The 15,686-nt window shown below is 40.3% G+C and overlaps 1 protein-coding gene across 1 annotated transcript in view; it reads right to left on the reverse strand.

The window, feature by feature from the left end:
- Slx4ip (SLX4 interacting protein) overlaps nucleotides 1–15,686 on the reverse strand; it is a 71,868-nt gene that overhangs the window by 37,011 nt on the left and 19,171 nt on the right. The gene's annotated exons all lie outside the window — the stretch shown is intronic.

Raw genomic sequence — 15,686 nt, forward strand, 5'->3', positions numbered from 1 at the left:
AGGAGACCAAACTCAGGTTGCCAGGCTTGATGGCAGGTACCTCTACCCTCTGAGGCATCTCCCTGCCTAAGTCATCTTAATAGAATCACCACAATTCCGATTTGAACTTAAATGAAATCTCAATTATGCGAACAATTTTCAATTTGCATAGTCTTTTAGAATGGTAGCAATTTTAAAATTTTCACTTCTTTAATAGTTGTAAGAAACTGCAGGTTCAACCAGTTATAACTACACTTCAAAAACTGGATGACACATAACTTAAATGTTCAGTTCTACCAATAATGTCAAAGAAGTCAAATTTCAAAGTTGAAGACACTTACAGTTTTGGCAAAAGTAGGCTTACTAAAGGAGGTCTCATTTGTTTTAAGAAAGTCTGCTATGTGCTACTGTGGAAGTGGCTCTGTGCTACATGTCACTTCAGACATGTGACTAATCCCAGCCGAAGCCATAAACAAGGTCTTCTTCTCCATCTGAGGACTTGGTTGCAACTGAATCAGAGAACAAGGCTAATATCTAGCAAGCACTGGCAATATCTTTTGTGCTAGAGTAGAGCAGGAGCTCGCTGTGCAGAAAATGGAGACTGTTTTACAGCTATTCCATTCAGAGAAGAAAGTGAAGTTATAACTCATTAGTTCCCATATAATATCTATTCAAAAAGTTATCTGTGTCCTTGCAAGAAGGCCTAGAAGGGAACAGGAAGGGAAATGATTAGTTTGATGTTGTCCGTTAAAACATAAGAGACTGTGAGACAGGTCCTTTGGGAAAAGCCTGCATAGGGCCTTTTGAAGCATGTTACAGGCTTACATTGTGACCTTCACTATAGCTGGTGATGGGTGGGGCAGGAGAAAGGGGTTGTTTTGTGGAAACTAAAAGCCAAGTGTTCTGTCATAAGTTGAAGACTATATACACAGAATCCTAATCTAAGACCACAACTGGCAAACAATTTAGGTCAACAAGTAGAATATTTGGTTCTAGGCTGAAATTTTTACCTGTTACCCATGACATTTAGAGATTCCAAAAAGGCTCCCTTGAAAGACTATTTCATGTCCTTAAGTAAGGATAGTTCTAGACTCTCAGTCACAATATAGCTATGTCTATTTGACACCGCGACAAATGGGGCAAACTGGTTAGTTTCATTTAAGGAAATTCTTAAACTGAATGAAAAAACAGCCAGATTTACTTTTTAAAACTCAAATTTGCTGCCTGTCATCCTGCTGGCTTTGCTGGTGACACCAGAGGCTATTTTGGTTTGTAAAAATACTTCTCTAATATAAAACATGAAAAATGCATTAAGACAATAGTAAATAAAATATTTTTAAAAATACATCTCTAATATAAACCATGAAAACTGTGTTAATAATAGGTAAGCACAGATGAAATGATATTCAAACTATGGTTCTCATAGTCTTAACTCTGCCAGACCACACATAATGACAAGAGCGATACAATATTGCATGTTTAAGAACCCAACATTCTCTACAAGATTCTATACTCATTTAAAAAATTGCTATTATTAAAAGAAACACAGATTTTAAAAAATAAACCTAAGTGAGGTAGCTGGTTGTTTGAACTGCTAGCTGTTCAAACTCACCCCTCAGGAATAGCTTTAAAATTTCCACAGTAAGGAGGAATGTCCTCTGGGGCCTTCCTGTCTTGCAGAAGGTCCAACTCTGAGATTCTAGTGTGATGGGAAAAAGAGTTCGTGAACCACTGGTCTGTTCTAACAGGATATGGGTGTCTGGCTATCTATTACTCTCTACCTTACTCCTCCAACACAGGGTCTCTCACTGAACCTGTAGCTAAACTGGTGGCCAGCGAGTTCCAGCCATCCTCCTGCCTTTGCCCCTACCTCCCCGGAGGAGGCTTTTCACATGGGTACTAGGATCCAAACTCAGGATCTCAACCCATGGAGCCATCTCTGCTATCTCAAAACAGATCTTAAAGCTAAACAGAAAAGGGCAACTTTGACCCTGCTGGGAAATAAAAAAGAGTCTAAAAAGACTGGGAGGGGCTAGCGAGATGGCTGGGGGTGGGGGTGGGGGAGGTAAAGGTGCTTGTGGCCAAGCCTGATAACCTGAACCACATACCAACTCTCACAAGCTGTCCCTCTGACTGCCACATGTTTTGTTTTGTTTTTTAATCTCTTTAAAAGAATGGGAAGATGATTTCAGGTTTATCCCACAAGGCTACAGTACCCAAAGCAGTGTGGTACTGGCCAATGGCCATATAGAAACATAGAGTCCAGAAAAAAAGCATTCTTATTTACTCTCGGTTGCTTTTCAATAAAGGAGTCAAGAAAATTAAATGAGGATAGAACAGTCTTTTTAACAAGTGGTACTTGGACTACTGCATATTCATAAGCAAAAGGGTCCCATTAGAGCCTCCACTTCATATCATGTACAAAAATGAGTCAAACAGATCAAAGAACTGTATGTGAGAGTTAAACCAATAAAACTTGTAAAAAGATAAGTATAAATCTGCATGATCTAGGACTATGCAACAGTTTCCTAGCTATGACACCAAAAGCATAATAAAATAAAACACAGATGAATGTGTATATAATAAAAGCTTAAAACTATGAAGAGAACCAGAAGACAGCCCAAAGAGGGGAAAAAAAAAAATCCTGCAAATCACAGATTTGATAAAGGACTCTGTCTGTAACACAGAATGAACTCCTATAGCTCAATAATAAAACAATAACCCACTTAAAATGGTAGTGAACAAGCATTTTTCTAGAGAAAATATAAAATGGTCAATAAATACTCAAATGGATGGTAAGCATCACAGTCATAAGGAGATGGAAATTTAGGCTTCAATGAGATATTACTTCATGCCCGCTAGAATGGCTATGTTGTCAAAATGACAATAACAAGTGTTGGTGGGAAAAGGGGATAAAGGGAACCCTCATGCATTGCTGGTACAAACATAGAATAGTGTCACCATTTGGAAGAGTCTGCTAGTTCCTCCACATATTAACCACAGAGATACAAATTCACCCAGAAATTTCATTCTGAGGCAGAGGCCCATGAGAAATGAAAACATATATCCACTCAAAAACCTATACACAGCTGGGCATGGTGGCACAGGCCTTTAATCCCAGGTGGATCTCTGTGAGATCAAGGCCAGTCTGGTCACATAGTGAGTTCCAGGCCATCTGAGGCTACAGGGAGACCCTGTCTCAAAAAACACAAATAAAAATCAAAACAAACAAAAAAACCCTACATACACATGCTCATAATACAATTATCCCTATTAGCCCAGGGCTTAGTTGTAGAGCATTAGTGTAGCATTTAGGAGATATTGCACTCCATCCTCGGCCCTGCCAAAAAAGAAGAAGTGAAACATATTAGTTTGAAAAGGGAAACTCGAATTGTCTACCAACTGATGCATAAATAAAATGCGGTGTATTTATTCAGTGGAACACTATTTGGACCTTTAAAGAAATTAAACGGGCTGGATAGAGACATCTCATTTGGTAGGTAAGGTGCTTGTTGTGAACCTTACTTTATAGATCTAAGTTGGAACTTCAGAATCCATCTTAACTGCCAGGCCCGCTCAAGTCACTCTGATCCATGCACATTCCACACCTGTGTGCTTCCCAGCCTGACCTATCATTGAACCTGTTCGTCTAGCAGTCATCCAGTCCACCCTGCCACTCCAGGACCATGAGGAATCAGTCCTGGAGCCTCAGACCTAAAAACTGTAACTATCTCTAGCTGAAACCACATCTTATATCCCATTCATATCAACACATGATTGTGTAAGTGCATGCACACACACAAACACACACATAGGAAGAAATTAAGTGCAACATGAAAGCATCATGCTTAGTGAAAGAAGTTAGTTACAAAGAACTACATGGAAAATGATTCTATTTACATGAAATGTCCAGAATACCGAGTCCATAGGGTAATCTAGAGCTTGCCCAGGGTTGGGGTGAGTGGTATCAATGAAAAATGGGAGAAACTGCTAATGTATACATGGCTCCTTTATGGTGTGATGAAAATGTTGCACAACTCTGTGAATACACCAAGCCCACTATGTGGTTTGTATCTCAATTAATTTGATATTGCGATGATAGAATGGAAGAAAATATTCTTCAGTTAAATGAATGGGAACTGTCACGGTTCCTTTTTTTTGTTTTCTTTTTCTTCTTTTTTTTTTTTAAAATCCCTGAAACAAATAATTAAGAATGATATCCTATGGATTGGTAAGATGGTTTGGTGGATAAAGATGTTGCCACCCAACAATGCAAGCCTGATGATCTGAATTCCATTCCCGGAACCTATGTAAAGGTGGATGAAGAGAATGACTCCACAGAATTGTTCTCTGACATAAACATACGTGTACACACACACACACACACACACACACACACATTTAAGAAGAACGATTTCCCTCTAATTGAAAATACTTGAGCCTTTTGCATTGGGGATCTATTATCCATTGATCACAAGGCTAAGCTACAAGAGGCTGCATGGAAGCAATGCTTCCCATCATTTAACTAGATAAACGACTCATGCTCGTGAGCATCTGAAACGTGGATGCCACAGGCTTCCTTGCCTTATCCTAACTGAATTTCACTGCTCTCTTGCACCCACTAGACCTCTATATACTACTACAGCTAACTGAAGATATTTCAGCCTAAGTTTTACTTTTCTAAAAGGTTAGAGCAAAAAAATTTAATAAGCTAAAAATAAGGGATATATGAAAAAGTCTCCTTCTAGGAGAATTACGTATAATCAACACTTTTATTAAAATATATTTTACTAATGAAAGGGTAATCTCACACAATACAAAAATCTTCCAAAAGTTCACATTGCCTTGAAGAGAAGCTCAGAGCTGTTTTACTTTCAAGCAGATCCTATAAACAAAGATTTGCCAAGCATTTCAGAAATGTTTTCTACTTAAGAGAAACTTTTACAAGCCATTCTTATAAATAATGAGAATTTCTTTCTCCCCAAGGGAGTATTCTCTACTTCAGTGTTTCTAAGAATACACAGGGTTAAAGCCATGTAAAATAGATTTTCTCACAGTTGGGGGAGAGAAAAACACCACAAATAGGAAACCAAACAGCTAGGGGGTCAAGACACTAGACTTCCAGGTCAGACTTCTGGTTGCAATTAAGTTAAAACTCCTGCAAACACTTGTAAGGAAATAATATGTTGGGTGTCCTCTTTCAAGCCTTGTAACATTAATTTTCTTTCTTATATGGTAGGTATGTATTTTTATGTACATATTCATCAAATACATAAACATATGCATTTACTTGGACATAAACATTATCTCTGACCCTAGAAATAAAAATCTTAAAACCTAAAATTGGCATCTCTTCTAGGCATTCACTTATTTAGTCATTCATTCATTCACTCCATTCTTCCATTCATTTTTTAAGACAGGGAGGGTCTCATGAAGCCTAGGCTAGCCTCAAACTTACTACGTAGCCAAGGATGACCTTATTACTCATCCTCCTGCCTCCACCGCCTGGGTGCTGGGACTACAGGCATGTGCCACCACGCCTGGTCTATGCAATGCTGGGGATCAAATCCAGGGCTCTGTTCATGCTAGGCACGCACTCTACCAACTGTGCAACAAATTTAGCTCAAGCATTCACTTTTTTATGCTTGAGATTATGTGGACTTGGTTTGTTTTTGTTTAAGGTAGGCAGAGAATTGAGATAACTTTTCTAAGGTAGTTCACCAAAAAGATTAGATCAAGTCTCCCATTTGGGTTATATGGTTCATGATCAAACAGTTGAACAGTGTGAATCTGATTAGAGTTTTAGCACTAAGCAAAGAGAGCACTGCAACAGAACAACAAATATAAACAATCTCCACAGCGAAGGCAGTTAACGCTGTTAATTTGTGCCTCCACGCAGGTCTCTAGGAAAACCCAGCAGGGGCTGATGTGCTACAGATACCTCATTCTGAAATTTGTGGCAAATTCATTTGGAGGCAGGATAAATGTGGATGGTACAAGAGGGAGCACAAACTCCTGCCTAATGTTCAGAAGCTATCACAGTTGATATATTGTTTTCATTATAAACAAGTGAACAGAAAATATTTAGTAACTATAAATCCTAATTTTAGATTTTCTTTTATTCTTAATAATTAGAATGATTAGGGTGCCATGTGAGGGAATCTAAAATTGAAAGCTCTCTGGTTTTTAATCAGCAACTAGGTTGCAGTCTCCAAAATTCCTGAGGTATTTAGCTAGCAAGTGTCAGGTCCCGAGTGCCTCTACACTCATCCTATACCCTTTAAAATAGGTGGGTTCTTACAAACTTTTAGTCTACTAAATTACTGCCTTTTGCTCTTTCAGTTTTTATGTGTGCATGTTTGTGTGTGCATGTGTGCCTGTATATGTGTTCAAATATGTGAATATGTGTGTATAGGCCAGAGGACCACTTTGCTATCATTCCCCAGGCTCTATTCACCTTCATTTTTTTGGAGACAGGGTCTCTCACTAGCCTGGAGCTTGCCAATAAGCTAGGCTGCCTGGTCAGTGAGCACCAAGGATTCTGCCTCTCTCCACCTCTCCAGACTGGAATTAAAAGCTTGCTCCACCATGCCCAGCTTTTATCTACACAGGTTATGGAGAGCAAACTCCAGTTCCTGTGCTTGCCCACTCACTGAACTACCTCTCTACCTTTGCTTTCCATTTCAAGCTTCTTTATGGGTATTATCATTAGTAATGTGAAACTCAGTTATAAGGAACTTCAAAATCCTGGCCTTATAATTGGAGGTCCTGGGTGAAGCAGGGTGGGGTGGCAGGAACAGAGAACAGACAAGCTGGTAAATGCTCCAGACATTTGCTAGAGACGGGAAGGTCACTGCTACAGTGCAGTGGACATGAAGCTAGCAAGAAACAAAGAGAAAGTTCTTTCTGTACTTATACCTTGTAGGGCACTGCCTGTTTTCCTCAGCGGTTTCAGTGTTTCAGGTTTCACATTGAGGTCTTTGATCTATTTGGAGCTTATTTTTTGTACAGAGTCATAGATGTGGGTCTAATTTCATTCTTCTACAAGTGGATATTCAGTTCTGTCAACACTATTTGTTGAAGATGCGGTCTTTCCTCCAGCGTGTATTTTTGGCATCTTTGACAAATATCAGGTGGCTGCAACTGCATATACTCATATTTGGGTCTATTTTGTTTCATTGATCTACAAGTCTGTTTTTTGCACCAATACCATGCTATTTTTATGACTAGAGCTCTGTAATACAGTTTGAGATCTGGTGTGGTAATCCCCCAGCATTGCTCTTTTTGCTCAGGATTGCTTTGGCCATCTGGGGTCTTTTATGATTCCATATGAATTTTAGTGTGTTACTTTCCTATTTCTATGAGAAATGTCATGAGTATTTTGATTGGAATTGCACTGAATCTGTAACTTGCTTTTGGTAAGACGGTCACTTTCACAATATTAGTTCTACCAATCCAAGCACACAGGAGGCCTTTCCATCTCCCCGTGTCTTCCTCAATCTGTTTCTTCAAAGGCTTAAAATTTTCATTATAGAGATCTTTAATGTCTTTGGTCAGGTCTATTCCTGAGATCTATATTGAGGCTACTGTGAATGGGAGTGTTTCTATGATCCCAGACAAAGGACGTGGAACAACTGAGCTGGAACTGACCTGGAAGCTCCTCCCTGAAGACTGGCTCTCATGGTATCAGAGGACACTGTGCAAGCTGCCAAGGGAGAAAACCAATCAAGGATCCTACCCAGCTGTAAAGTCTACAAACCACAAAAATAACCTTCCCAGCAAACTATCTCTATTAGTGTAGTAGTGGCACTTTTATCTGTCTAATTGGACTTAAGGCTCACTCAATGGTATAATCATGTATGGTACTGTAAACATAGCTAAGTATACATGGCTGGAGAAGTCATGGACCCTAGAGAAAAATCTACTTCTGTCATTTTGCTAGACCAATGTAATTTCTTATTATATTCTAAATACATATATTTACAGACAAGTATACCTTTCCCTACTCATCAAAGAAGCATCTTTTTCAACAAATGGATACTTTAATAAAGCTCCACAACCAGTCAAATACAGAGATAACTGTCTGTGAGGTGCCTGGCCCTAAGTGACACATCTACAATGCAACCTCTATGCCTAAGGCTCAGGAAACATCCTAGAGCCAGAGGGCCAAGACACCTGTTGCTAGTTAATGCATTCTAGATATGATAGGGAAGCTGTACCACTGAAATCTCTACAGTATGACACTCTAACAAGGTTTGCACAATGACAAAACCAGTTGACATGTCAAAGTGTATAAGGGGAATGTCACAGGGTCCTACTTCAAGATGAAGAGCTACAGGCAATCAATGGATGCTGAGGGAGGGAGAATTAGTTTTCTCCAGGGGAGCTAACTCCCTGAGAGGTTATCTAATCCCAAATGAACATAGATATACACGAGCCACACTAAATGGACTCAATGCATCATATGTGTGTGTGTGTGTGTGTGTGTATACTTATAAATTTATATAGCTGCAAGAATAATAATCAAAGGACAAGAAATTGAAAGGGAGTTGGGGAGACATGGGAGAAGTTGGAGGGAGATTGGGATGGGTAGAAATATTGCAAAGATAGTATTTATGCATGAAATCCTCAAAAATAAAAAGCACCCCCCCAAAAAAACCCCACCAGATTCTGTCAGGCGTGGTGCAGGCCTCTACTTGCAGCCCTCAGAGCAGAGGTTAGCCATCTCTGTGAGACAAGGCCACCCTGGTCTGCATTAGGGAGTTCCAGACCAGGTGGGGCTGCAGGGAGACCTAGTCTTCAAAGAAAACAAACAGGTTCTGGTAAATAGTTTCCACTGTTATCTCACACTTAGAAATTATGAGCTACGTGTAGAAAAGGCCACTGTATCACTACAGAGCTGCATCACATTTATTATTAGCTTTCTTTTCTTTCTTTTTTTTGGGGGGTGGGTTCTTCTTGAGACAGGGTCTCCTTGTACCCTCAGCTGACCTGGAACTCACTATGTAGACCAGACTGGCCTCAATCTCAACAGAGATCCTCCTGCCTCTACTTCCTGAGTGCTGGGATTAAAGGCCCGTACTGCCATACCCCGTCACCATTATTATCTTTCAAACACACAGGAAAGCACCATTTTCCAAGACTTCAACCAGGACGTGCCAAAGGAGCACTATTTAGCAGGGATCTCATTTCCCTCCTTGCAGTCCAACCCATCTCCCCCAAACACACACAAATATATTTGCTATGTGAAAATAAGACCATTTAGATCATATAAAGTCAATAAGCCAGGACACAATGTTTCCAACATGCTGTGTTAAATTGTAATTTTCAGTGGTGCGGACCGTTCTCATCTGCTCTGTAAAAGTGGAGAGTCACAGACCCTCTGTGGGAGAAATAGTCACACAATTAGAGATGGCTATCACATGGGCAGGAATGCTCAGTTGTAGAGTACATGCCTAGCATTTGTAAAGCACTGAGTTTGATCACCATGTGGCCCCAAACCCTGTCATAGTTAGAAATATGATAAAGTGGATCACTAAAAGAAAGGGTTTTTTATTTTAGGTATCATTTTTATGTCAATTTAAGGGAAAGCACTTTTTTCTTCCATTAGTTTTCTTCCCAATTTTAGCAGACAGGAGTGCTAACCAGCACTAGCTGGGCTGTCTTTGGAGTATTTAGTAATAAATCATCAGCCTTCATGGAGCTGTTAAAGGGCTAGGCCTCCACTGCCTAGCCTGCTATTTGTTACTCACCAGAAATGGATGGAAAGACCCTATTGCTGAAGATACTACATACATACATTGTAGAACAAACAAGGAGAAATGAAGATAATACTAATTTCAGAGCCTCATCTATACTGGTTAGCATTCAAGGTGCTGGAAAGTGTTATGCAAGCTACCGGAAGGGGGAAAAAAAATCATCATCCTTATCCAGCTGTGGATCCAGGGAACTATAATAACAACTGGCCTGGCAAAATATGCTCACCAATATACAACATTGGCACAAATATTATGGGAGTAACCAAACACTCTTTAATTGGATTTAACATCTGTTTCCTAGGATAGAGCCTATACCTGACATTGATATCAGGCTTCTTAGAATCCTGAGGCTAGACAGGTCATAGGACATAGGGGAGAACTTAATACTAGTTTTCTACTAAGTAGTTTCATATTAAACAAACTTTTAACAACTTACTGTTTTACCCATAGATTAATGTATTGACTCTCACCAGAGAAGTTTCCTTATACAGCAGATAATTAACACAGAAACCCACAACTGGCCAATGTGCAGAGAACAAGAGGCTGCAGAGCACTTACCCGAATAGGACACTATGTCAAACTTCTGCCCCTGAGGCTCAGGGACCATTGTGGAAGAGAGGATGGAAAGACTGTAAGAACCAGAGGTTGTAGGATGACCACAAGGAGTTTTCTAGACAAGAGGTCAGTTACTCATATAAACTCACAGTGATGGTCACAGCATGAACAAGTCCCATGTAAGCTCAAACTAGAGAAAAATCCTAGCATAGATATGAGGAAGTGGGTATGAGATTCCAACCCCCACCTAAGGAAACTGTGGCAACAGATGGCTGCTGTGAGGAGCAGAGACCATCTCTTTCAAGCATGGGACTCCTGGCAGGTTAGCCAGGCTCCAGTGGATGGCCCTACACTGAAGGACATATGGAGACACAAATTAGACTCTATAGGCCTTATTTTATATATTTAATATCTTACATTAAATTGAGTGGGGGGCAATAAGTGAAGAGAGGGATGGGGAGGGGATCAAATTATATATTCTGTGAAAAAAAATCGCGAAAATTCAATAAACAGAGGGGAAAAAACAAGTTTAGTAAAATAGTTTCTGAGTAAGAAAAGGATAGGACTGAGTGCTTCAAATATATATGAAATATTTCATTTCTTAAAATAAATACTACAAATATGACAGAATATTAAAATTCAACAAAGTGAACTGATGAGCATAGTAGGCTCATTATATTAATTTCTAAGTGTAGAAAAAATAATAATGGTGGATATATCTTGAACTCAGGCTGTCGGCTGAAGGCGGGTATGTGCTTATAACCTTCAGCTTTGCTGAAGCCTAGTAGAAAGGAGAGCTATCACAATACATTAAAAAATAAATCCTTTATGTAATTTAATTTTACAAAAAGGGCAGGTCTCCAAGGCAAATGGTAAAACTCCTTTAAAAAAAAAAAAGTCGGGGCTGGAGAGATGGCTCCATGGTTAAGAACACTGGTTGTTCTTGCAGAAGACCTGGGTTCGAATCCCAGCACTCACATGACAGTTAACAACTGTCCGTAACTCCAGTTCCAGGGGATCCAAAAGCTTCTTCTGTCCTCCACGGGCAATGCACGACATGGGTGCACTTACCTACATGTAGGCAATATACTCATACACATAAAATAAAAATAATCAATAAAATATTTTTTAAAAAGTCATGCACATTATTTCATGACAAAGATCCTTCTGGAATCCAAGAATCCTGGAGGATATGGTAGAATCCTGGAGGATATGGTACAACTGAGCTTTCTAGTTTCAAGATATGTAACAATTTGAGAGCAAAATTTCTAGCTATAAATGTGAAGAAAATTAACACTGAACTTGCACAATAATAAAAGCTCCAGCAGAGTTGGTTCCATAATTCAAAACTAAGCAAAGGCAATACAGTCTTTGTTTTAGAAGGAAAATTACCATCTTTCTGATGCTCAGGGTCATGAGTTCAGGGACAAGGGGCAGTAGCAGGGAAAGCAGCAATATGCCCAGAGGTCAGAGGGCTCACTCTAACAAAGTCTATAGTGACAACAAAAACATCTTCTAAGGTGGTTCAGACAGAAGAATGACAACCACTTCATGGAGTCAAAAAAATAATCAAGTTTTGCTGAAATTTTAGCACTAGACACTTTGTATTTTAATCTCTTGTAAAATGAGGTAGATGGTGGATGGGGCATTGCAACTCCGGCAATGTCTCCAACAGGTGGAATCACTACTCTTCAAAGATCTGAGGGTTCTGTTTTCTTTCCACATCCCTAAGTATCAGCATTGACTCCCTTGGTTCTGAGAAAGCAAAACATCTTTAGCTCTGATTGCTGCTTTAGCACACCTTAGTAACATGTCTAAAACTTCAAGTTTTACAAACTGCCCATTTCTGGAAAAATAATTTCTGCTGATATTGTAGTACATCCACCAAAGGGCTTGTGCGCACTTGCTTTCATTACTGCCCTTTTAAGCTTTTCATGTGGGGGTGAAAGCCTATAAAATGTTTTGACTGAGTACGTTATGGGGAGAAATGTAAATAATAATCAAAACTACTTAAACACATGTGTAAAAAGAAAACACATGTTCCCACTATGTTCTACCACAGACTAGGGAAATCCACTTCTATTCTTAAAGGGCTGTGAACAGAAAAAAACAATGTGTAAAAATTAAGAATATTTAACAGAATGGATAACTAAAAATGTGCCGAGTTGGTTTACTATTTATAACACCACACAAGTGACTATTTTTCCTTTTTTAGTCTTCCATGTCTGACTGTGAGAGTCAAAAAACTATTGACATTCCCTCTGCCTGTGCCTAAAGTGCAGTTCCATTCCTGTGTGGGTGTGCACACAGCTGTAGGAGCTGACGCACACAAAGAGCGGTGGGTGATAAAAATCGTATTATTTGTCAAAGACCTGTGTTTATTCAGGTTCAACCCTGTCTGGGGGTACAGTATTTGTCATTGTTGCTAAAATATGAGAGAAAAATCGACTGCAGTGAAATATACAGGCAGCGCCCTAGGGCAGCCTTGCTCAGTCTTTTCTGACAATGGCTGAAGGTTTATGTGGAGGAAGGGCTGGGCTCAAAGAGGAAAAAGTGCTTCACATCCAAAATTTATTTTAAATAGGAAAAGGCTCTGTTTTCAATGTGCTGGGAAAATAAACACAAAACAAAACACCACATATACAAATTTTCACTCACAGGGACATGAGGGAACAGAGCTCATAACGAGACTGTGTCTGCAGAGCAAGGAGAAAGCTTTCTTTGGCAAGAATCTTGGGTTGCATCAGGCACTGGGGAAGGGAGGGGAACATTTCTCAGACAGAGGGAAGAATAGGAAGAACTTGCTTGTTTTGGCCATTCTTGTCTCTTTCTCTTCTTGTGTGAACACCCACCGATTCTCTAACATCATGGTGATGTGCCCCACCACCAAAGGCTGTGAAGAAGGTGGGTGTGGTTGGAAAGAGAAGAAGCTTTGGTCCTTCTGCCTTGGCCATTCACACACCATACATGGGATGTTGCCACGACAGGATGAACAGATGGCTGTGCATTTTGGCTAGAGACTTAACCTAAGACTTTAGAGGGCCATTCAACTGAGAACAGCAGGGGGACGGGGAAGGGGGTGCTCTGTAGACAGAGAAACAGTACTCGAATAAATTTTTCATGGGACATTTTTCAAAGGGCTAGTGTTCTTAGATGTTTACTGCAAGAAAAGGGTATGCAGAATAGAATATTAAGCAGTAAAAAGAAATTTCCCTTACTACTCCAAAAACATAAATGGACTAAGATCTATGTAGAAAATGTTTTGCACCAAGCACTTTGGAAAGAAGATGAGCTATTTCAGTGTCTATTTTTCCATTTCATGATCAGAGAGAAAGTCTAAAAGAAAGATACTCCTATGGTAGGTCAAGCAGAACACTGTTCCTGTTCCTGGCTAATTTAAAAACAACTGTGTTTTAATAACAAGAAAATTTTACTAAGAGAAAGTACAAACATACACCATTCTCCTTCACAGAGACACAAAAGAGTCAGACATCAGACAGCTACACTTCTACAATGCCTCTGACACTTACTTAGTAGCTACATGAGCCCTGGACAGGTTACTTGAACTCCAAGTCAAGTTCTCATCTTTGAATAGTGAGGAAACAGTGGCTGGGGCTAGAAGCATAGCTCAGCAGTAGAGCACCTGCCTAGCTGTACAAGGCCTGAGTTTAATCCCCAGCAATGAGGGGAAAAGTGTGTGTTACACCCACCTCCATGCTGGTGCCGAATAAGTTGACACTCAGTAATAGGCACTTGCAGAAGCAGTAAGGCTAAAGGACTGTGGGAAAAAACGGGCTAGAGGGAAGTGTTTTCAGATCCTTTGTGCCAAGTGATTTTGCTGTCTTGTAATCTTACAGTGGGAACATATAGCTAGGACTTTCTGAGACAATGGTGTCTAACTCACCACCTCCCCTCCGTCTTTTGTTCTGCAGGGAGAAATGTTGCAGTGGAAGCCGACTACAAGTGTTGGCCAGGGAACATATGACCAATGAGTAGCGACAATTCTCTTATTTCTCCCAACACCTGTGGTCCTCCCCAGTGTCTGGCTGCCCACGGCACAGTTCTGGAATGGTGTGAATTCAAACAGAGGAGCAGAAGCAGAATGTGCAAAGGCGGAGAGGTTTGAGAACATCGTATTCCAGGGAAGACAGGTCAGTGAAGGTGGAAGAACAAACTGATAAACTGGTGACTGGCCAGGAGAGGTCTTGGAGTGCTGGGGAAGGCTTCCTTGGGGAAGAAGAGTTCCCCTTGGGCTCAGTGTCCCACAGGTCCACCCGAGACTTTCCAAAGTCTCTAGTACTGGGCAGTTGGCTTACCCAGCATTCTTCTGAATAGCCATATTATTCACTGATTGTCTGATGGCTCAAAGTCTCAATAACTACCTAAGGAAACAAAGTGAAGACTACTAATCAGCTAAGACACAGGGAACAGGAAACAAGTATCATGTTTCATCATCACAAAAATCAGAATGGCAGCTTCTACCCACGTGTCCTTACTGTACCAGCTACATGAACGATGGGTGTTCACTGTTTCCATTTTGTTTTATTTAAAATGTGTTGGTAATAACGCTGCAAATTAGTCAACAAGTTAACAAAAGTGGGTATGAATGAATTAGGGGAACCAAAAAACAAAAACCAAAACCATCATTCAAAAATCCTGGGGCTTTATCTCTTTTGGAGGAGGCGGCATGCATGTCCTGTATATATGGGAAAGCTGTGTGGTGAGGTGATAGCTTGCTGTTATCATTTGGAAGTTCACAGAAACAGGAAGTCAAGAGGGAACTTTTAGTGGCTAACTGTAGCATAGATCCACTTATTCAAAGGTTTAACTCTTCTCCCTTTGTACATTTTATAAACCTCACAATTCCAGGGTAAAAGTGAAACATTTTACATCCCCCAACTCACTTGTAATTGGGGAACAGATATGAGATATGGTTTTGTTGCACAGGGCTTGGGCACATGCTGGCCAGTCTGTGCTAGCTAGGGCAGGGGCTTCTGATACAAGTCCTGATCTTTGCAGATGGCACCGGAGCATCAGCTTTGCCAGTGTCCTGTTTGCGTAGCTTCAGAACAGTGCTCTCTGGCCCTCTCAGTGATCCCACGAGCTTTAATCGACTGTGCTGTCAGGCAGAGAGGAAACTGAATCAAGAATATTACACAACTACAGTTCTTGACCATAATGTGTTTCAAGCTGAGGACTATAGTTTTTGCTTTCAAAAGGTCATTTTGGCAGCAGATGTGTTGTAGATGAACTAGAAGGGAAAAAAAGGGAGGTCTTGACCAAGGGAGTAACAATAGGAAAACTAGAGAAAAGGAAGGAAGAAAGGGAGCCAGGGAGGGAGCAAGAGAGGGAGGGAGGGAGTGAGGGAGGGAGGGAGAAAGGGAGGGAGCAAGG

The sequence above is a fragment of the Nannospalax galili genome, unplaced genomic scaffold (genome assembly GCF_000622305.1).
Source record: "Nannospalax galili isolate Female #2095 unplaced genomic scaffold, S.galili_v1.0 scaffold151, whole genome shotgun sequence".
Taxonomy (NCBI): Eukaryota; Metazoa; Chordata; class Mammalia; order Rodentia; family Spalacidae; genus Nannospalax; species Nannospalax galili.